At 42.9% G+C, this 22,892-nt stretch overlaps 1 long non-coding RNA gene across 1 annotated transcript in view; it reads left to right on the top strand.

Annotated features, from left to right (window-relative positions):
• Positions 1-22,892, top strand: part of LOC130541778 (uncharacterized) — a 34,132-nt gene that overhangs the window by 6,393 nt on the left and 4,847 nt on the right. The window contains exon 2 of the long non-coding RNA XR_008955896.1: positions 11,441-11,662. This is a non-coding gene — a long non-coding RNA (uncharacterized LOC130541778). The remainder of the gene's footprint in view (positions 1-11,440; positions 11,663-22,892) is intronic.

Here is a 22,892-nt window from a genome sequence, read left to right as displayed (position 1 = left end):
TTTTTTTTTTTTTTTTTTTGTCTTGGTGAGTGGATCTGGGCATTGGAAAAACTGTTTTCCTTCAAAGCATAAAGCGTAAATCAACACCCAGGTTTAGAAACTCTTTCTAACTTCTGATCTACATTTTCCGCTAACACATCAAGGGTTGCCAACTCAGATGCTTACAGAGGTTTGGCAGGAAATGTGAACGAAGACTACAATAGGGAGTGGTGGAGACTGGTAAACTGGAGAGCATTTGCCTGTGTAGGTCTGGTGGCTCCCATTTGGCACCTGCTCTGGTGGTTACCCTGAAATATGGGCCCATGGGTGGAAATGCTTCCAGTTTTTCAGGGAAGGTGGAAATCCAGGTTTTAAAATGTTAACAACTTATTGTGAGAATTATATGGAGATTTCAAGCCAGCAGCAGTGTGTTGGAAAAAAAAATGATATGGAGAAGCAAAGCATGTCTATGGGCAGAGGTGGCCCTCAGGCTGCCAGCCTGCCATCTCTGCTCATATGTCTTAGTAATCCAACTCAAGCATCTTCCTGTAGGAGCTTTTCATGATCCTTTCCCCTTCCCTTGAGAGTTTAAACCATCCCCTCATTCTTCTGTGTTAGAAAATACAAGTTTGGCCAGGCGTGGTGGCTCGTACCTGTAATCCCAGCATTTCGGGAGGCCAAGGCCGGCAGATCGCTTGAGCCCAGGAGTTTGAGACCAGCCTGAGCAACATAGTAAGACCCTGTCTCTACAAAAAAATTAAAAAAAAAAATTAGCTGGGTGCAGTGCCTCATGCTTGTAATCCTAGCTACTTGGAAAACTGAGGTGGAGGAGGAAGATTGCTTGAGCCATGGCTGTTGAGGCTGCAGTGAGCCAAGATTGTGTCACTGTGCTCCAGCCTGGATGACAGAGTGAGATCCTGTCTCAAAACAAACAAAATTCAAGTTTTGGCCAGAGATGCGGCGGCTCATGCCTGTAATCCCATCACTTTGGGAGCCTGAGGCGGGCAGATCACCTGAGGTCAGAAGTTCAAGACCAGTCTGGCCAAGATGGTGAAACCCTGTCTCTACTAAAAATGACAAAAATTAGCAGGGCATGGTGGCGCATGCCTGTGATCCCAGCTACTCGAGAGGCTGAGGCAGGAGAATTGCTCGAACCTGGGTGGTGGAGGTTGTCATGAGCCCAGATGGTGCCACAGCACTCCAGCCTGGGTGACAGAGCAAGACTCTGTCTCAAAAAAAAAAAAATCAACTTTATAGTTTTTGTGCTTTTTAATGTCTGATTCCTTGAGGAGAAGCTTCTGGGGTCAGTATGGATTGCGTTTTACTCGCATTCTCACCCATCAAGCCTCAAGGTGCCATTCACAGAGTAGGTGGTCTCCAGAGCCCAGCACAATGCCTGGCACGTGGTAGGCACTCTGTAAATGCTTAGTGAAGGAATGCTATTAGAGAGAGCTTCTGAGCTGAGGGCACACCTAGCCTAACCCAGTTTTAATCGCATATAGAGAGAAGAGTTGAGAACTCTTCCTTGCCCTTGCTTCGGTTCTATCGACGGGTAGGGCTCTGTTCAGGTGTCCTTGTTGATGAGCTGGGCCCCGACATTGTTGGAGCAAGGGTGACGAGGATGGGAGTCATTCCAGATGAATTGCCCTTATTGACTGAAAAGCAAATGCAACGAAATAAAAACCAAACCACACTTCAACAACAGTGTGGAACAGCACCCCCTGCAGGTGCTTTCCTCGCAACTTTATAATCCCTCTGGAGGAAAATCCTATCTGAATTGAAGAAGGAAGGGAAGAATGGGAAGATGGTAACAGGAACTGGGCTAGGGAGAAGCTCATACTGTCAGAGTTTTAAAATGGCAAATGATGACCCCTTAGTGGATCATGAAATCAATTTAACAATGTTCACTATTTGGATAATGAATACATTTAATGACCAGACTTGACGACTATGCAATGTATACATGAAAGAAATCCTCACTTGAGCCCCCTGCATGTATAAAAATTGAAAAATAGTAAATAAGAAATGAATTTAATGAATCATGATGAGCAATTTCACAAAATGGGCTGGCACAGAAAATATCAAAGTGTGTTGCAGATGAAGTATTCTTTTCTCTCTCTCTCTCTGTGTGTGTGTGTGTGTGTGTGTGTGTGTGTGTCTGCACTTGGACGATACGGGAAATGTATCTCAGTGAGTTAAAAAGGTTAGAAAGCCCCACTGCATTGCCTCCTTAAATCTCCATAGTAATCCTAGGAGGTGTAGGTTAAAATTCCATTTAACAGATGGGGAAAATTGAGGTGTTGCAGGAACTTGCTTAAACTCACACGGTGAATAGTAGTCATGAGATTCAGCACCAGAAACCTTTTGATATCATAACCTGGGCCGCCTCTGCCCTGTCACTGCCCCAGTCGAGCCAGGTGCCCGGCGCTTTCTATTTCTCTGCTGCTGGTGACCAGAGCAAATTTCCTTAGGGAAATAAGGAAGGAAGGAGAGGTTACCTCTTACTTTTGCCACTTTCCTGGGGCATAATGCCAAGGGGTAAAAGGCACCATGAGTATCGAGACAGTGGATACAGAAAAATGGACAAATCCTTGTCCTCCAAGGGGCTTGCTAAAACATATATTCTTTCTCTTTCTTCTGGAAAGTTTCGTAAGACAAGTTAGTAATATCTGTGCTTGTAAAGTAGACTTTGGTTTTGGGGAGAAAATGAGGGCAGAGCGGCTGGGCACGGTGGCTCACGCCTGCAATCACAGCACTTTGGGAGGCCGAGGCGGGTGGATCACCTGAGGTGGGGAATTCGAGACCAGCCTGACCAACATGGAGAAACCCCGTCTCTACTAAAAATACAAAATTAGCTGGGCGTGGTGGTGCATGTCTGTAATCCCAGCTACTCAGGAGGCTGAGGCAGGAGAATCTCTTGAACCCGGGAGGTGGAGGTTGCAGTGAGCCGAGATCGTGCCATTGCACTCCAGCCTGGGCAACAAAAGTGAAGCTCCATCTCAAAAAATAAAAAAAATAAATAAAAATAAGTAAAGAAAATGAGGGCAGAGAATGAGGCAATGATGGTGCACAGGAGAAGAAATGGGTTAGCGTAAGCCTTGGCAGTCCTGTGAATCTCTACAAGCCAGAGTTCGAATTCTGTCACTGCGCTTGACTGGGTGTGGTGCCTTAGAATTACGTCACTTAACTGAGCCTCAGTTTCTCAATCTGCAGAAAATGGCAACAACTATAGCTGTCTCCCAGAGCTGTCCTGAAGGTTAAATGACATTGCAGGCACTCGAAAATGGTAGCTGCCTGTTGATGTTAAGGTTAACAGTGTTCTGGCTGGGCATGGTGGTTCACACCTGTAATCCCTGCACTCTGGGAGGCTGAGGTGGGCAGATCGCTTGAGCTCAGGAGTTCAAGACCAGCCTGGGCAACATGGCGAAACGCCATCTCTACAAAAGATTAACCAGGCGTGGTGGCACATGCCTGTAGTCCTAACTATTCAGGAGGCTGAGGTGGGAAGATCGCTTGAACCTGGGAGGCAGAGGTTGCAGTGGGCTGAGATTGTGCCACTGTACACTCTATAGAGAGGGCTATAGAGAGAGACCCTGTTAAAAAAAAAAAAAAAAAGCAGTATTCTTTTTAAATTAAAAATTTTTAAATTTTTTTTAATTTTTCATCACAATAAGATCTAATCCAAAGCACCATTCTTTGAGACCAATCTGGGCAACAAAGTGAGACCTCATCTGTACAAAATAAATAAATAAATAAATAAAAAGCCAAAAAACACAAAAAAACCCAAAGCCCTTTTCTTTGTCTCAGAGTCTCTGGTTTCTTCATTTCATTTCCTCAAAGTGGAACATCATTGCCCACCTCAATCCTTGTTCAAGGATTCCATGAGAGAATGCACGGTACAGCCTAAGCCCCGTGCTGTGGTGGGCAACCTGGTGACGTCCACACGTGGCAAGCCTTATCACTGGGGATACAGCTGAGGCTGGGAGGTTCTGCTCCACGCTTTCTGCTTGTGGTCATTGCATCTGGATTCCCAGTCTGCAAAATAAAGCGGACTCCTTTCTGTGCACCTCCGTCCAAACGTATTTAGAACGTCGATGCTTTCGGAAACCCTTGCCTGTGGGCCATGTTGGAATTCTTACCCTCGCTGCAGCTCTGGAGGGTGGGATGTGAGGGAGGGAGCAGACATTGGAAACTGGCCAGGGGACTTCACAGACCCAACAAAGACTTGTTTTCAAGGGTTGATTTGGTAATAGGCAGAGGGGAATTCCAAGGATAAATAATAATTTATGCAAGGAATGCCATCTGCTTCTCTGGTGAAGCATTAGTGCATAATTGCAGGCGCAATTTCCTTCCAATCCTGTCCTTTACCATTCAGCAACTTAAGTCATTATATTGACACCTCCCGAGCTGGTTTTTTGGGTGAGTGGAGAGGCATGGGGTGTCCAGCTTGGATGTTGGCTGAAGACAGTTTGCCATAAAACTGAAATAATTAATTGGAATGCATTAGAAGATTAAACACTAAATAGGAACTCATTGAAGTTCTGGCCAGTATATCCAAATACTGTGCTGGAAATTAATAAAAGCTGACTTCATTGGAGATATAAAATTGTAAATTAAATTTGGTCTTTGAACAAAGAATCTGTTATAGGGCTCTCTAATTAGATTAGGAATCAAAAACTTTATATGCCCCACTCCCTCTCCATGCCACCCTAGCCTGACTTTGGCATCTTTGAGAATGTTTTGGGACTCTTTATTTATGTATGAATTCTTCTGTCTCTCTTCATAGCTTGGATAACTTCTTGCAGTGGTGGTGAGGGGTAAAGTGGGTTTAGGCAGGGCGAGGGGGAGGTGGGAGGTTTTGAAAGTCATGCTAAAGTACTCAAAGCAGAGGCAGCAAACTTGCTTGAGGACCAAGTCTTGCTTACTGGTAGGTTGGCTTGGATGACAGGTTTTGACCCTCTCAGCATTTATAACATTTAAAAATAGGTGCCAACACTTACAAGTCAATAGATTTCACATTAACAATCTGAATTTGTGCCTTTCCTTAAACAGGCAGATTTGGTAATTCTGGAACTGCATTCAGAAGTGGATGGAAGTTGAGGAGCAGCCGATTTCTTTTAAAAGGGCCAGGAGCTGTTCAGTTTGCCCCAGTCTCCACCGCTCCCATATGCTCAGCCCACTTAATTCATCCATAGTCCCTTTCTGGCTTGTGCCTGTCCTTCGTAGGCATTTGTTCCCTGATTTAAAAAGTTTCCTGGTATATTCATGGTTCTGATTATAAGGAAGAATTGCATTCTCAGAAAGAAGGTATTTTTTAAAAGTTTGTTTAATAATGGTGATACAATTTTAGCTAATATTAGACACATATGTGCTCATGCACCTGCCTCCCTTTTTAGCTTGGTAATGACAGCCTTATTGAGATAAAGTTCACATGCCATAAAATTCATGCACTTAAAGTGCATGGTTCAACAATTTTTAGTTTTTCACAGGGTTGTACAGCTATCACCACAATCTTATTTATTTGTTTTGAGAGAAGGGGTCTCGCTCTGTCACCCAAACTGGTGTGCAGTAACACAATCATAGCTTACCGTGGTCCCAAACTCCTGAACTCCAGAGATCCTCCCCACTTCTGGCTTCTGAGAATCTGGAACTGCAGGCATATGCACCTGGCTAATTTTAGAAAACCTTTTAGAGACAGGGTCTCACTATGTTGCCTAGGCTAGTCTTCAACTCCTGGGCTCAAGCCATCCTCGCACCTCAGCCTCCAGAGTAGCTGGGATTGTAGGTGTGAGCTGTAGTGCCTGGCCACAATCAATTTTACAACATTTTCGTCACCCTCCAAAGAAACCCTGTACTTATTAGCAGTTACTCCCCATTTCCCACAACATATTCAGCCCTTGGCAAACATCAACTTACTTTCTGTCTTTATGAGTTTGCTTATTTTAGCCATTTCATATTAATGGAATCATACAATGTGTGGTCATTTGTCCTGGCTGCTTTAATGTGGCATAATCACTTCAAAGTTCATCCGTGGTATAGTATTATCAGTACTTCACTTCCTTTTATTGATAAATAATATTTCATTGTATGGATATATCACATTTTATTTATCCACTCATCCATTGATGGGCATTTGGGTTGTTTCTACTTTTTGGGGATTGCGAATAATACTGCTATGACCATTTCTGTACAAATGTTTGTGTGAATATATGTGTTCTTTTATCTTGGGTCTATCTATCTATTGATGGATGGAAATGCTGGATCATATAGTTTTGCTTTTTTTTTTTTGAGATGGGGTCTCCCTCTGTTGCCCAGGCTGGAGTGCAGTGGCACAATCTCCGCTCACTGCAACCTTTGCCTCCTGGGCTCAAGCAGTCCTCCCACCTCAGCCTCCCGTGTAGCTGGGACCACAGGTGCATGCCACCACGTCCAACTGATTTTTGGCATTTTTGGTATTTTTGGTAGAGGCAGGGTTTCACCATGTTGCCCAGGCTGGTCTTGGAATCCTGAGCTCAAGCAATCCACCCACCTCGGCCTCCCAAAGTGCTGGGATTACAGGCATGAACCACCACACCCAGCCTTCATATAGTAATTCTATTCTGACCATATGAGGAAATGTTGAACTGTTTTTCAAAGTGGTTGCACCATTTTATTTATTTATTTATTTTTATTTTTTTTGAGATGGAATTTTCCTCTTGTTGCCCAGGCTGGAGTGCAATGGCACAATTTCGGCTCACTGCAACCTCTGCCTCCTGGGTTCAGGTGATTTTCCTGCCTCAGCCTCCCGAGTAGCTGTGATTACAGGTGCCTGCCACCACACCTAGCTAATTTTTTTTTTTTTTTTTTTGAGAAAGAGTCTTGTTCTGTTGCCCAGGCTAGAATGCAGTGGCATGATCTCGGCTCACTGCAACCTCTGCCTCCCAAGTTCAAGCGATTCTCCTGCCTCAGCCTCCTAAGTAGCTGGGATTACAGGTGCCCACTACCGCACCAGGCTAATTTTTGTATTTTTTAATAGAGACAGGGTTTCACCATCTTTGCCAGGCTGGTCTTGAACTCCTGATCTCATGATCCACCCACCTTGGCCTCCCAAAGTGCTGGGATTACAGGTGTGAGCCACCACGCCCAGCCACGCCTAGCTAATTTTTTGTATTTTTAGTAGAGACAGGGTTTCACTATGGCCAGGCTGGTCTTGAACTCCTGACCTCAGGTGATCCTTGGCCTCCCAAAGTGCTGGGATTAGAGGCGTGAGCCACCGTGCCCATCCAGCACCATTTTATATTCATGCCAGCGGTATATGAAGTTTCAATTTCTCCACATCTTTGTCAATACTTGTTGTTATCTTTCTTTCTCTATTTTTCATTATAGTCATGTCAGTGGGTGTGAAGTGGTATCTCACTGTGCTTTTTGACTTGCCTTTCTTTTTTGTTTTTTTTGTTTCTTTTGAAGCAGAGTCTTTTCTGTTCACCCAGGTTGGAGTGCAGTGGCACAGTCACGGCTCACTGCAGCCTTGAACTTGAGAGCTCAATTGATACTCCTATCCCAGCCTCCTGAGTAGCTGGGACAGCTGGGACTAGAGCCATATGCCACCATGCATGGCTAATTGTTGCATTTTTGCATAGAGAGTGTTTCACCATCTTGCCCAAGCTGGTTTGAACTCCTGGGCTCAAGCAATCTGCCCTGCCTCAGCCTCCCAAAGTGATGGGATTACAGGCATGAGCCACCATGTCCTGCCAACATGGAGCAACTTTCCATGTGCTTATTGGTCATTTGCCAGGCCTGTTGTAAGTGCTTAGGTCTAGCAATGCTTTACTCCATGACAGCCTTGGGGATAAGTACTATTGTTACTACCTTTTCCGATCACATGCCAGGCTCAGACTTTTAGTTGCAAGCTTTCTTGTCAACAAATAAAATGAATACTATTCAATGCAAGGACATTTTAGTTCCGACTCAACTGTCAATGTATAGTTAGCACTTAATAGTCAGTGCCTCAGTAATTCCTATTTATCCTGTTTTTCCTGACTCAGAAACTTTGTACATGCTATTTTTTTCCTTGATTAATTATTTCCTTGGTTAATTTAAAAATTTAATTTAAATTTTCCATTTAAATTTTTGTTCTGGCTATTTCTGCTTTAATTTTATTATTATTATTATTTGAGATGGAGTCTCAATTTGTCACCCAGGCTGGAGTGCAGTGACACAATCTTGGCTCACTGCAGCCTCCACCTCCCAAGTTTCAAGCGATTCTCCTGCCTTAGCCTCCTGAGTAGCTGGGACTACAGGCATGCACCACCACACCCAGCTATTTTTGTATTTTTAGTAGAGATGGGGTTTCACCATGTTGGCCAGGCTGGTCTCAAACTCCTGGCCTCAGGTGATCTGCCCATCTGAGTGCTGGGATTACAGGCGTCAACCACCACACCTGGCCTTTCCTGGCTATTTCCTTGTTTAATTTTTTCCTTGACTAATTTTTGTTTATCTTCTACATTTTCAGAGAGGCTTTCCTGACCTTCCTGTCTAAATTGGGACCCTTATTCTTTCTCACAGCCCTGTGGATTTACCATAATAACATTCATTTATTTTTGTGCCCTTATATTTTCTTATCTTTCTTTTAAATGAAAGTTTTTGTTTTATAAATTTGTAATCATGCTATAAATGTTCCTTTGTATCTGCCTTTTTTCCCATTTCACATTGTGTTACAAAAATTGTCAGCATAATTGAAAGCAAATGTTAAATGGCTGCAAAATAGTCTATTAGGTGATTATAAAATACCTCATTTAATCATTTCCTTTTTAAAATTTGAAGTGTGTCATTGATTTGCTATGGTAAATAACACTGATATGAACATCTTTGGGAATAAATCTGTTCTTAATTTTTAGGATACTTTTCTTAGTATAGAATCCAGAATTATTGAATCAGAGGCATTTGTAAAGTCCTTGATTCATATTATTAAAGCTTGAGGAAAAAAGGAGATGTTGTAATTTGCACTGCCTCAGGAATATATGAGAGTGCTATACTAACGAGACTCATGTCAGTACTGTTTATTATCATTTTAAAAACAGCTTTGCTGTAGTCTGCATTTCTTTGATTTACAGTGGAAGCACATCTAATAATTGCACAAATGACAGAAACACATCTTAATTGATACTCCAATTAAAAAAATAGATAGTACATTATTAGTGCATTTTCCTAAAGGAGCCCAAGAAAGACTGAATAGGAGCATTTGTAGGTGAGGATAAGAGAATGAAGTGACCTGAACAGGCTCGAGAAAATTGCTGATAATGGGATTTGCAGATAAGGCAGAAGGACACATGGCTGAACTATCAGTCCGCAGCTCATTTTTTATGCCTTATCAGAATAGAGGGCTGCTCCCCTGTAAATGATGGCTACACCTGGCAGTGTAATAAAAAGTGCTGTGGGTGGATGGGAAGAGCTGTGGAGATGGCTCCCGGTGCAGAAGACACAGAACTGAAGATGCTGACAGTTGCAATGAAAGGAGCCTTGGAGAACACTGAGAGGTTAGGAGTGTTCAGACATTTTATTGGATTTATTTTATTATTATTTTTTTTTCTTGAGACAAGACCTCCCTCACCTCTGTCACCTGGCTGAAGTGCAGTGGCATGATCGTGGCTCAATGCAGCCTCAACCTCCTGGGCTCAGGTGATCCTCCCACTTCAGCCTCCTGAGTAGCTGGAACTACAGGTGCACACCACCACACCTGGCTAATTTTTGCAGTTTTTTGTAGAGATGAGGTTTCACCATGTTGGCAAGGCTGGTCTCGAACTCCTGGACTCAAGCGATCCACCCATCTCGACCTCCCAAAGTGCTGGGATTATAGGCATGAGCCAGCACGCCCAGCCTTTATTTGGTTTACTTTACAAGTGGACTATGTTTTTTTCTCTGTAAAATCTCAACATGAAACCTGGGGTGGGGATGGACAGGGGAAAACAGAAGGGTGATTTGGTCCACTCTCTCACTCATCAAGGTCCTTGAGATATTGGCCATTGTCTCTGGGTGAGATTATTGTTGTTATTATTTTAAGATGAAGTTTCACTCTTGTTGCCCAGGGTGGAGTGCAGTGGCACGATCTCGGCTCACTGCAACTTCTGCCTCTCCAGGCGAGATCATTAATGCAGTCCCAGAGACATACTGAAAGGATGGAGAGATTTTCAGCCTTTGACTCTCCAATAAGCACTTACATGTATTCATCATTTAGTCCCCACAGCAACCCAATCAGATCAGTGCCCATTTTATTTACATTTTACAAAAGAGGTAACTGCAGTGTGGGAAAGTTAGCTTGCCTGGGATTCAAGAATAAATGGTACCAAGGTGGGCAGATCACTTGAGGCCAGGAGTTCAAGACCAGCCTGGGTAATGTGTCAAAAGCCAGTCTCTACTAAAAACACAAAAATTAGCTGGGTGTGGTGGTGCATGCCTTTAGTTCCAGGTACTCAGGAGGCTGAGGCACGAGAACTGCTTGAGCCCAGGAGGCGGAGGTTGCAATGAACCAAGATCATGCCACTGTACTCCAGCCTGGGCATCAGAGTGAGACTATCTCAAAAAGAAAAAAAAAAAAGTAAATGGTGGAACAGGGATTCAAATTCAGGCAGTGTGAAGAGGACAGGATGGAGATTTTGAAACTGGAGAGCATGAGCCAAGCTTAAGTGGGTTATCACTGGGAAAATGTGGTTCATTTTGGTTCATCTCTAAAGCTAAATTTTTATTGAAGTTGATATTAGCCAACCTTGGCTTCCTGAAAGATATCAATTAAATCAAGCAGTTGAAGTAAGCGGAAGAGATGGATGGCAGGGAAGGTCAGGAGACCCTCATTTATCCATTTGAGAGCAAGAGCCTGAAGAAATCAATAGGACATTCCTGTTAACTGTCCATTCACTTGTTCTTCCTCAGATTGGTAATTTCTGAACTAGGCAGTGTCGTGGTTAGAGAAGAGAGGACATCAAGTTCCAATGCTGTTGTCCCTACTCCATAAATCTGTACTACTCAAACTCTCTCAGCCTTCATCTTCTTATCTTTAAAATGGGGATAATAAATACCTCATGGAATTCTTGGGAGGAATAATTAAGATAATGCATATAATGCGCTTATAGTACTTGGCGCATATTATGTGTTCAATCAATGTAAACTTAATATTTAGTAATTTTTTTTCAACAAATGTTCACTTAGCTTTACTTGTGCATTATTGGGTTGGTGGAAATGTCTTGGATGACCCACTAATGGATAAGATAAACTTCTGAGGGTAAAGGTTTTAGGTGCAAAACCCTCTTATCATGAAATGTGTTTAAAGGTAAGTTTGGAGGGATAGGACTGTATAACTTACCTATGATACAGATAGCTCAGGAGAAAGAGAATGGCCACAAAGTCCACTGAGAAAACAGAGTAAGCAAGGTCTTCTTGACATGGATTGTGAATTATGTGTCTTTCATTTTTATTTCTTTTGAGACAGGATCTCTCACTCTCACCCAGGTTGGAGTGCAGTGGTGTGATCACGACTCACTGCAGTCTTGAACTTGCCAGGCTCAAGCAATCCTCCTACCTCAGCCTTCTGAGTAGCTGAGACCACAGGGATGTGAAGAGACAGGGTCTCACTATATTGCCCCGGCTAATCTCGAACTCCTGGACTCAAGCAATCTGCCCGCCTCAGCCTGCCAAAATGCTGGGATTACAGGTATGAGCCAAGGCGGCCTATGTGCCATTTAGCTGTCTAAGATGAACAAAAGGAAACAACCAAAACACTAACACTTCTTTGTTACTTAAAGTCAAAATGAGGACCTCTGTCAGAAAGCTACATTTACCCTGTCTCTGAGAAAGCAGAGTTGAATGAACTGGAAAGAATTTGGGCCATAAAACAAGGTCCCTGAATTAGCAGATCACCTTCTGTGAATAAATCATCTAAATATTACATCAGAGCTCAAGCAAAATTTTGTGTCTCTGAAGTGACACTTTGAATCACTTTTCCTGTGATTAAAAAAAAAATGGCCAGGCGCAGTAGCTCACGCTTTTAATCCCAGCACTTTGGGAGGCCGAGGCAGGCATATTCCGAGTCCAGGAGTTCGAGACCAGCTTGGCCAACATGGCAAAACCCTGTCTCTACAGAAAAATACAAAAATTAGCCAGGCATGATGGCACATGCCTGTAGTCCCAGCTAATCAGGAGGCTGAGGTTTGGGAGGATCGCCTGAGTCCGGGGAGGTCGAGGATGCAGTGAGCTGAGATTGTGCCACTGCACTCCAGTCTGGGGGGTCAGAATGAGACTCCATCTCACTATATTGGAAGGCAGTGGCTGATCACAGCTCACTGCAGCCTCGACCTCCCAGACTCAAGTGATCCTCCCATCTATCTCAGCCTCCCTGGTATCTGGGATTACAGACTTGTGCTACCACACCTGGCTATTTTTTTCTGTTAAGAGATGGGGTCTCACCATATGGCCCAGGCTGGCCTCAAACTCCTGGGCCCAAGGGACCCTCCTCCCTTGGCTTCTCAAAGTGCTGGAATTACAGGCGTGAGCCACCATGCCTGATCCTATTAAGTAATGCTTTTAAAAAATATTGGATTTGGCTGGGTGTGGTGGCTCATGCCTGTAGTCCCAGCACCTTGGGAGGCTAAGGTGGGTTAATTGCTTGAGGCCAGGAGTTCAAGACCAGCCTGGCCAACATAGAAAAGCCCCGTCTCTACTAAAAATGCAAAAATTAGCCAGGTGTGGTGTTGCATGATCCTGATCCTATTAAGTAATATTTTTAAAAAATATTGGATTTGGCTGGGTGTGGTGGCTCACGCCTGTAATCCCAGCACCTTGGGAGGCTAAGGTGGGTTAACTGCTTGAGGCCAGGAGTTCAAGACCAGCCTGGCCAACATAGAAAAGCCCCATCTCTACTAAAAATGCAAAAATTAGCCAGGTGTGGTGTTGCATGATCCTGATCCTATTAAGTAATATTGTTTAAAAATATTGGATTTGGCTGGGTGTAGTGGCTCACGCCTGTAATCCCAGCACCTTGGGAGGCTAAGGTGGGTTAATTGCTTGAGGCCAGGAGTCAAGACCAGCCTAGCCAACATAGAAAAGCCCTGTCTCTACTAAAAATGCAAGAATTAGCCAGGTGTGGTGTTGCATGATCCTGATCCTATTAAGTAATATTTTTTAAAAATATTGGATTTGGCTGGGTGTGGTGGCTCACGCCTGTAATCCCAGCACCTTGGGAGGCTAAGGTGGGTTAATTGCTTGAGGCCAGGAGTTCAAGACCAGCCTGGCCAACATAGAAAACCCCGTCTCTACTAAAAATGCAAAAATTAACCAAGTGTGGTGGTGCATGCCTGTAGTCCCAGCTACTTGGGAGGCTGAGGCATGAGAATTGCTTGAATCTGGGAGGTGGAGGTTGCAGTGAGCCAAGATCATTCTCCTGCACTCCAGCCTGGGTGACAGAAAGAGATCCTGTCTCAAAAAAAAAAAAAAAAAAAAATCAGATTTTGTACAAAAATCATCATGTAAACAGCTACCAATTTTGCAGCGTGTGTCACATGCTAATTCTAAACCTAGAGCTTGATGCATCATTATTTCATTTTAATCACTCAGCACTCAGAATCATCCTGATTCTAATTTTATAGATGAGAAAACTGAGGTTAGAGAAGTCATGATTTACCTGAAGACACAGAGTTAAGAATTAGAATCAGTCCTGGTGCGGTGGCTCATGCCTGTAATCTCAGCACATTGGCAGGCTAAGTCGGGTGGATTGCCTGAGGTCAGGAGTTTGAAACCAGTCTGGCCAACATGGTGAAATCTCATCTCTACTGAAAAAAATACAAAAATTAGCTGGGTATGGTGGTGGGCACCTGTAGTCTCAGCTACTTGGGAGGCTGAGGCAGGAGAATTGCTTGAACCTGGGAGGTGGAGGATGCAGTAAGCCGAGATTGTGCCACTGGACTCCAGCCTGGGTGACAGAGCAGACTTCATTTAAAAAAAAAAAATACAGAATCGGAATCAGCCTAGACAAGTCTTGTGTGATGCTCTAGGAGTAGGAAGGTGGTTCTAGTCTCAGTGTTGCTCCACACACTCTGGATGCCCTGCATTGGCTAACTCAGCCTGTCTTCTCTAAAGTAAATGTATGTGCTCTGCTGCTCCACAATGTTCTTGTCAGGATCAAATCCAATACTGGACAGAAAAACCCTTTCGACTTCTCACATTTCTGGTTAGCTCTGTGGACAAATCCCTTTCTCTCCAGGCTTCATTTTTGCATCTGTGCATTGGGACTAGCTGCGTTAAACTCCCTTCCAGCTCTGAAAGTGTGGAATTTTGCATCTTCACACTTCTCCCAGTTCCTCAGTGGTGAATTGGAGACATTGGTTGTCACCAGGAGAGGAAGGGAAGCTGTGAATGCTTCCATCTGAGCTTTGGGTTTGAGTAATGTTGGTAATTTCAAAGCCTCATTCTCTTGCTCCCTAATGTTCTGCTTCTAGATAACTGTAGTTTTAGGAGAGGGGAGCTTGAATAACAATGCTGGAAATAGTTCCGCTGGGGAAGGTGAAGGGTATTTGGAGTTTTTAATTTAGCACATAGTGGCCAAATGCTGCTCAGAGTTTGTCCCTGGAGCACCAAAGTCCCCATCAAGAACTATGCAGTGTTTTGGAATTGAGCCTATTATTAAGTGGGCACTGAGTGGCAGAGGATAATATAGCAAAGAGTGGGGGAATACACAGTAGTTACCAGCTTGGGCTTGGGGGTCCAACAGCTTGATTCTAATCCCTGTTCTCTTACTCCACAGCTTTGTGATCTTAAGTTCTCCAGGGCTAGTTCTCCATGTGGCTAAAATGGTAATGTCTTCCTGAGTGTCTTAAGAAAGGAAACAAGATGTTAAGCTTGAAGGCTGGTGCCTAGTTAACTGTTATCCAATTCAGGCTCTTCAGAGGGTGGTCTAGTCCTTCAGGAGGCCAGGTGGGCTTGGAAGCTGCTCTGAGTTGACCTTTCCAGCAGAGCTGTGATGTCTCACTGAGCTAGAAACTTCTCGGGCAAGAGTTGCACCACAGTGTTTTTCTTTTCCTACAGGCAAATCTAGGCTGGGCAAGGGGAGGGGGCTGCCAGGTATGGCCTTATATACGTTTCATCCTGATAACACCGTAACGTTGTTACTCTTATCCCCATTTTATGAAAGAGGAAATTGAGGTGCAAATAGGTAAAACTTGGCAAAGATTACAGAGCTAATAAATGGAGGAGCTGGGTTTCAGAACTATGGCAAGTCATTGTTTCATAGATAACAGATTCCTAATGAAAATCACTGATGAAAAAAAAAAGAGAATCACTGATGCTAGACCTCTGCACCCCCAAGCTTCTACCCTGCCAGTGGCTGCAAATAAATGACAAGAAGCAGTTTAACTGAACTGCTCTTGACCATTCAGAATTGCTCTAAGGTTCAAGGAGAAAGAAACTAAATAATATGACATGAAAGACTGATTGTAGATATGGCAGAAATTCATGCACCCTACAACATGCCTGTGTGGCTGTGCTGTCAAAAGGTGATAGCTGTTTCCTTCCCCTGGATCTGGGTTGGCCTTGTGACTTGCTTTGGACACAAAAATGAGATGGAGTTGATGATGTACCAGTTCCAAGCTTAGGCTTCAAGAAGCTTTGTACACTTGTGTTCATTTCTACTTCTTCTTTCTTGGAAATTTGCCCAGGCACTGTGGAAACAAACCAGGCTAGATTTTTGGGGAACAAAAGATCATGCATATCAAAGCAAAGATGCTCCAGCAAAAGCCAGCCAGTCTATAGAGGCAGAACTGCCTTGTTGAGCTGACCGTAGCCCAGCCAAGACTAGAAGTACCACTCAACTGAGCCCAGTCAAAATTATCCACCTGTACAATTGTAAGCTAAATAAATGCATGTTATTTTAAAACATTACTTTTAAAAATTTAGGGATAATTTAAAATTTGTGGGAAAGTTGAAAAGATAATATAGCTGTCACCTGGTTTCAATTACTCCTAATTTATCATCACATTGTTTATGACAACTAAGAAACCAGCATTTGTATGTCACTACTAATTAAGCTGCAGATAATTTTTTCTTTTTTTTTTTTTTTTGAGACGGAGTCTTTGCTTTGTCACCCAGGCTGGAGTGCAGTGGCATGATCTCGGCTCACTGCAGGCTCTGCCTCCTGGATTCATGCCATTCTCCTGCCTCAGCCTCCCGAGTAGCTGGGACTACAGGCGCTCACCACCATGCCTGGCTAATTTTTTGTATTTTTTAGTAGAGGCGGGGTTTCACCGTGTTAGCCAGGATGGTCTCGATCTCCTGACCTCGTGATCCGCCCGCCTCAGCCTCCCAAAGTGCTGGGATTACAGGCGTGAGCCACCGCGCCTGGCTAATTTTTTCAATTTTACCAGTTTTTTGCTAATACGCTTTTCACTATTCCAGGATCCAATCTAAGATACCACCATGCGTTTAGTGTCATGTTTTATTAGTTCCCTTTTATCTGTAACAGTTTCTCAGTCTTTCTTGCTTTCATGACGGTTTTCTTTCTTTGCTTTCTTTGACAGTTTTGAGGAGTACTAGTTAAGTATTTTGTAAAGTATCCTTCAATTTGTGTTTGGCTGGTTTTTTTTTTTTATAATTAGACCAGGGTTTTGGGTTTTTGGGAAAAAAAATACTACAGATGTGAAGTGCCCTTTTCATCACATCAGGGGGTACATGATATCCAGTTGACATCAATGGTGATGGATATCAGCTTTGAACACTTGCTTAGAGAAGTGTTTGCCAGATTATTCCACTGTAAAGTTACTATTTTTCAAAGGGATTACATGCTGGGGTGGGTTATTACGACAATTCCTCCTGTTCGTGCCTTTCTAAATCTCATTTTTCCTATTTTTTGGACTGTTTCCCAACTTTAATCTCTTGCTTTGACAATCCATTGTAATACTGCTTTCAGATTGACAGTGCTAAAGCAAAGTTCTACATTAAAAGTTTTGCTTTTTTTTTTTTTTTTTTTTGAGACAGAGTTTCAGTCTTGTTGCCCACCACTGAGCCTGGCTAATTTTTGTGTTTTTAGTAGAGACTGGGTTTCATCATGTTGGCCAGGCTGGTCTCAAACTCCTGGCCTCAGGTGATCCACCCGTCTTGGCCTCCCAAAGTGTTGGGATTACAGGCGTGAGCCACTGCACCCAGCCCGCTTTTTAAATTCTAAGAATCTTCCTAGGTTCTGCTCAAATGCCCCTATCTTCATAAGCTTTCCCTGGCTCACTCTGTAAACTCTTATGGTATTCATTCACTCATTCATCAATTTTAGTGAGCACTACGTAGGCCCTGGGCCACAAAGATGAACCAGACAAAATTCCTAGTCTCATGAAACTTGCCCTTAGAAAGATACACAATAAATCCAGGAGTCAAATAATTTAAAAATAAATATGTAACATTTGTCTTCTCTGATAACCATGTTCTTGTTGTAGAAGTGGTAGGTTCTAATCTCCCATGCATCTCAGTTAACTAATCAGCTGAGAACGAATTAGTAAATATATATCATGCATGTACCATGAACCAGGAATTGTGGTCGATGTCTACAATAGAATTTCTGACATTGCTGTTGGAGTCACTGAAAGCAAATGTTGTATCATCCAACCCATTCTATCATTAAATCGTATAACAGGGACAGGGGAAGGGCTGCTTATCAGTAACAGAGCTGGGACAATGATCTATGTTCATATACTTCTAGCTTGGGGTTCTTTCCAATTTGTCCATTGTTCTCTTGGCTAATGAAAAGGAATGGCTGTCAGACTTGAAAGGCAAAAGGAAATGTACTATCTCAGTTATGGGGATGAGAGATTGGGATGACATTTGCCCAGAGACTGACCATTCTCTAGGGTCAGATTATGAGGCCAATTGGTATCCCCTGAATTGAGACTTCCCTGGAATTAAAGCAGTAATCACCAAACTTCCCCATCTGACCTAAGACTAGGCATCTTATCTATTTATTTGTTTTACATTTCCCTTACTGGAATATAAACTCCACAATGGCAGAGTCTTTGTGTGTCTTCACTTCTATATCCTAAGCACCTAGAACAGGGCTTGTTATTTAGTAGGAGTTTAATACGTAGGTATGTATGAACACTGACTTGGGAAAGACAGAGAAACCAAGGTCAGTGACATTTTTTTATAGGACAACTTCACTGTGTCTTTAGCATATTTATTGGCTGGGGCTCTTTCAGTTGTATACAATAGAAACTAGTATCTAATAAGCCTAAGCAAACAAAATATTATACAACACATTTTTAAAATCTTAAATTTATTGCTTACCCAACTGCATGTTTCCTTCAGGTACAGTTGGATCAAGGGTTTTGGTCAACTCCTAAAAACTCTGCCCTCTCCTCCTGGCCCTGCTTTCCTCTGGGCTGGCTTCATTCTCAAGCAGGCTTTCTCTATATGGTAGTGGTTGGTTACAGGAGCCAAAACATTCCCTATTTTGCTTGAAGCCAGTGGGAGTTGGGTTTCTGTCACTTGCAAAAAACAAAACGCATTGACTAATACTCTTTTACCTAATCAGAGCCTGGCATGATGCAGGTATATGAAATGAATGCAGCTGAGGCTGCACTTGAGGAACCTGAATTCCTATGTTACCTTGGATCCAGCTCACAGATCATCTCTGCCTAAGCTCAAGTCCAATGGCTTATGAATGAGATTCTACCCTGGGCATATTTCGCTTAACAATATAAGCTTATGTGATGGTTCCTCCTGTGGGAATCAAAAGGCCTATGTGTTAAACACTCAGTTTGTTTGAAAGCCGCTGAAATTAGAATATTTCTTTTGTTCTGAAGATAACCCATCATAAACCAGTCGAAAAGGTGGGTGTTCTCAGTTTTTCTTAAATGTGGAGGTGGGAGGATCTCCTGCAGTTTTTTTTGAAACCATCATATGAGGGCTGCAGCAGTAACCTCCAGATTTTTCAGGAATACCTAGAGCTTCTAAAGATCCCCATCATGACTCAAATTTCAGATGCTACTACTTTGTTGAAGAAAGCATTCTGCAATTGCTTTAACCTGTTGCTACTCCCAAAAAGCCTATACTAAGGTTCAATAGTGTTCATTTTTTACACAGATATTAAAAACTCAAGAACGAGGCCAAGGAGGCTGGCTATGGTGGCTCATGCCTGTAATCCCAGCACTTTGGGAGGCTAAGGTGGGTAGATCACTTGAGGCCAGGAGTTCGAGACCAGCCTGGCCAATGTGGTGGAACCCCATCTCTACTAAAAATACAAAAATTAGCCAGGCATGGTGATGTACACCTGTAGTCCCAGCTATTTAGGAGGCTGAGGCACGAGAATAGCTTGAACCTGGGAGGCAGAGGTTGCAGTGAGACGAGATCGTGACACTGCACTCCAGCCTGGGTGACAGAGTGAGAATCTGTCGCAAAAAAAAAAAAAAAATGAGGCCAAGGAAAGTTGGGGAGTGTTGCACAATTGTACTTAGCACTCACCAAATACCCAAGGGGCTGCCTATGTCTCCTGGCTTCCCTTGCAGGAAGACTGGTGCCAGTGATTAGTTCTGGCCATGGGCTGTGAGTGGCAATGATGCGTGTTATTTCACAGCCAAAGTCATTGGGAGCTTTGTGTCTCCTCTTTTTTTCTTTTCTTCTTTGGGGTGACCATAGAATTGTTCTATTGGGATCATAGAACCACAGGATGAAAGAAGTCTGAATACTGGAAGTACCAAAGAAAGCTGCACTGCAGAGTTGCTTGACCAGCAGTGGACTTGTGTGAATAAGAATCAAATGTTTTTTCTTTCTTTCTTCTTCTTTTGTTTTTTATAAGCCACTGAAATTTCAGGCTCTATTTATTATTGCAGCATAGCTTAGCCTATCCTGAGCAATAAAAGCCTGCACTTCTCCTCCAGTAGATTCTTTGGATGGCTGCTGGCTGAGATTTATTTAAACTAGGAAAAGATCATCTCACAGTATATATTCATTCACCTTCCAGTTCCTGCTTTTCAGCTTTTGCCTTGAAATTACTTTGGAGCAACACACCTGGCTTGAATCACAGCTCTTCTACTGATTTGCTGGTTAACCTTGAGCAAATTGCTTTACATCTCTGAACCTTAGTTACTTCATAAGTAAAAAGTTGAAAATAGTTTGGCTTATTGAGATATTCTACCATTCATTGCTTTTCCCCAAGCTTCTTATCTTTCTCCACTTCAATTTCTTCATCTGTTAAAAGAGAAAAAACTGTTTCTTACCTCTCTAAGTTGTCTTAAGGATGAAATGAGAAAATACAGAGAACCCAGCCATTGTGCACACTTAGTGTCCTTTGTTGCTACCTTTTCAATCCATTGAGACCTCCTAATTTTTCCTATCACTCTCTGTTTTATTCCTTTCTTTCCCCCTTTCTCAATTCAGACTTAATATATAAAATCTTCTCCTTTTTAAGGAATCCTTGACTCTTTTGAGGTTGGTGTCACTGGTAAAGAATACACTTTCCAAAATAACTCTGAGCAAGTGTGTGTGTGTGTGTGTGTGTGTGTGTGTGTGTGTTTAAACTACACCCAAGTTATGAAAGGAAACGGTTGCCGGGAGTGGAGGGCAAAGTTAAGTCCACACCTGAAGAACATACTTAATATACTGATAAAGACCGAAGGATCTAATCATTTGTCTTGAAGAAAACTGAAACAGTTACCCTGATAAACAGACCAATTGAGAACAATTAAAATCTCAGCCACTTATCTGAAGCCAAACAAGAATAACCTCAGTGAGTTTGAAGGTGAGAAGTCACTTAAGCAGAAACTCAGGGAGCAGGATTCCTTGAGAAGGAGGAAATTTACAGCAATGCTTTTCTTCCATGGTCCTCCATATGTACCAGCAAGGCGTGTACAAGATAGAGAGTAATGGGCAGGAGTGGGCAGGAGTGATCTGTGTGCCAGGTAGGAGTCAGAAGACAAGAATGGCCAAAAACAACGCCAGATAATGACAACCTGGGTTTGCATACAGATTTTCTTTCTTTCTTTCCTTTTTCATTATTTTTGCTTGCACTTTGTGGTTATCCTTGGAAAGATTGGCGCCCTAGAAGGAAGAGTAGAAAGAACCAATTGACTGTTCTCAAAACAAAACAAAACAAATCTCAACAAAGGCCCTTTCTTCCTCAAAGACTATTCCCATGGAAAGTAACCAGTGAGCCCACTTGGAATTACCTGACTGCAAAACAATGCCACTTTTCTTAAAGGGAGTTAGTTTTCCACTCGCCCAATTTAAACATGGCTCCACAGAAATTGCTGAAGTCTTCCAAAAGGATGCTGTCCTCAGACTAGAGACCCAGGTAGAGAAGTTGAAGGCTGACAGGAGCACTCTTTTTGAGTGAGCCAAAAATACAGGTTAAGAGGGAGCCTCTCTTCTCAAATTAATAGTCGGATACATTGTTCAGATCTCCACTGTTGAGCCATGAGAGCTTGTTCAACAGCATTTTCTCCAGCGCTCTGAAAGGGGTGTGTTGCTTTGGTTCTGAGAACATTTGAAACCAGCCCAACCTTTTTAAAAAGCACATTTAAATTTTTTGGGGGGTTCTGCATAGTATATATACTTAATAAAATGTATGTGTGATCGTTAAAAAGTCAGGAAACAACAGGTGCTGTAGAGGATGTGGAGAAATAGGAACACTTTTACACTGTTGGTGGGACTGTAAACTAGTTCAAGCATTGTGGAAGTCAGTGTGGCGATTCCTCAGGGATCTAGAAAAAAAAAAGCACATTTATATTTTTTGGGGGGTTCTGCATAGTATATATACTTAATAAAATGTTATGTGTGTTGAGATGGGCATGTTTGCCATCTTACCCTCTGAAAAATACACATCGCCTTTGCACTCAAGGCAAGGAAAGAAACCATAGAGGCATCGTGGAGAAGAACCCCATCCCAGCTGAGGGAGGAGAGCAAGGGATTTGTTTTTTTCTCTAAAATCAAATGTGAGTGATCATTATAGCTTTTTGCTAGTTCTTTCATTCCATATCTCAGGAATCCTTCAAATATAGTAACCCAAGAGAGGTATGGAAGGCTTATCCCACAGAGCTACAGTGAAATACAGACTTTTTTTTTCCCCCACAGAAGCTAAATCTGAAAATGTGACTAGAGAGCTGTGTTAGGAGCTGCTTGATTATCATGAATTGAATTCTTGACCAAACAGTGCACTTTGTTTTTTTGTTTGTTTGTTTTTTTGAGACAGAGTCTTGCTCTGTCACCCAGGCTGGAGTGCAGTGGCACAATCTTGGTTCACTTCAACATTCCCCTCCCAGGTTCAAGTGATTCTCCTGCCTCAGCCTCCTGAGTAGCTGGGACTACAGGCATGCGCCACCACACCTGGCTAATTTTTGTATTTTTAGTAGGGATGGAGTTTTGCCATGTTGGCTAGGCTGGTCTCGAATGCCTGAACTCAGGTGATCTGCCCACCTTGGCCTCCAAATGTGCTGGGATTACAGATGTGAACCTGAATCTTAAAGAAAATAATAATAATAATTAACAAAGCCATCAACCAAGGGTTCTCCTAACTCCAGCCTTTGCAGAAAAGTGATTCATTGCCATTGAATCTTTTTAAAGATGAGTGAGATTTCTTCAAATCTTAGTGTATTTTATTTTGTAAAAAAAGAAAAAGAAAAGGCTGAGAGTGGTGGCTCACACCTGTAATCGCAGTACTTTGGGTGGCCTGGAGTTTGAGACCAGCCAGGGCAACAGAGTAAGATTCCATGCCTACAAAATTTAAAAATTATCCAGGCACGGTTGCTCACACCTGTAATCCTAGCACTTTGGGAGTCTGAGGCAGGCAGATCACAAGGTCAGGAGTTTGAGACCAGCCTGCCCAATATGGTGAAACCCCGTCTCGACTAAAAATACAAAAATTAGCTGGACTTGGTGGTGGGCGCGTGTAGTCCCAGCTACTAGGGAGGCTGAGGCAG

Source organism: Pan paniscus, chromosome 7, assembly GCF_029289425.2.
Source record: "Pan paniscus chromosome 7, NHGRI_mPanPan1-v2.0_pri, whole genome shotgun sequence".
In the NCBI taxonomy this organism is placed as follows: domain Eukaryota; kingdom Metazoa; phylum Chordata; class Mammalia; order Primates; family Hominidae; genus Pan; species Pan paniscus.
This window is presented reverse-complemented; position numbering and strand designations above follow the sequence as displayed.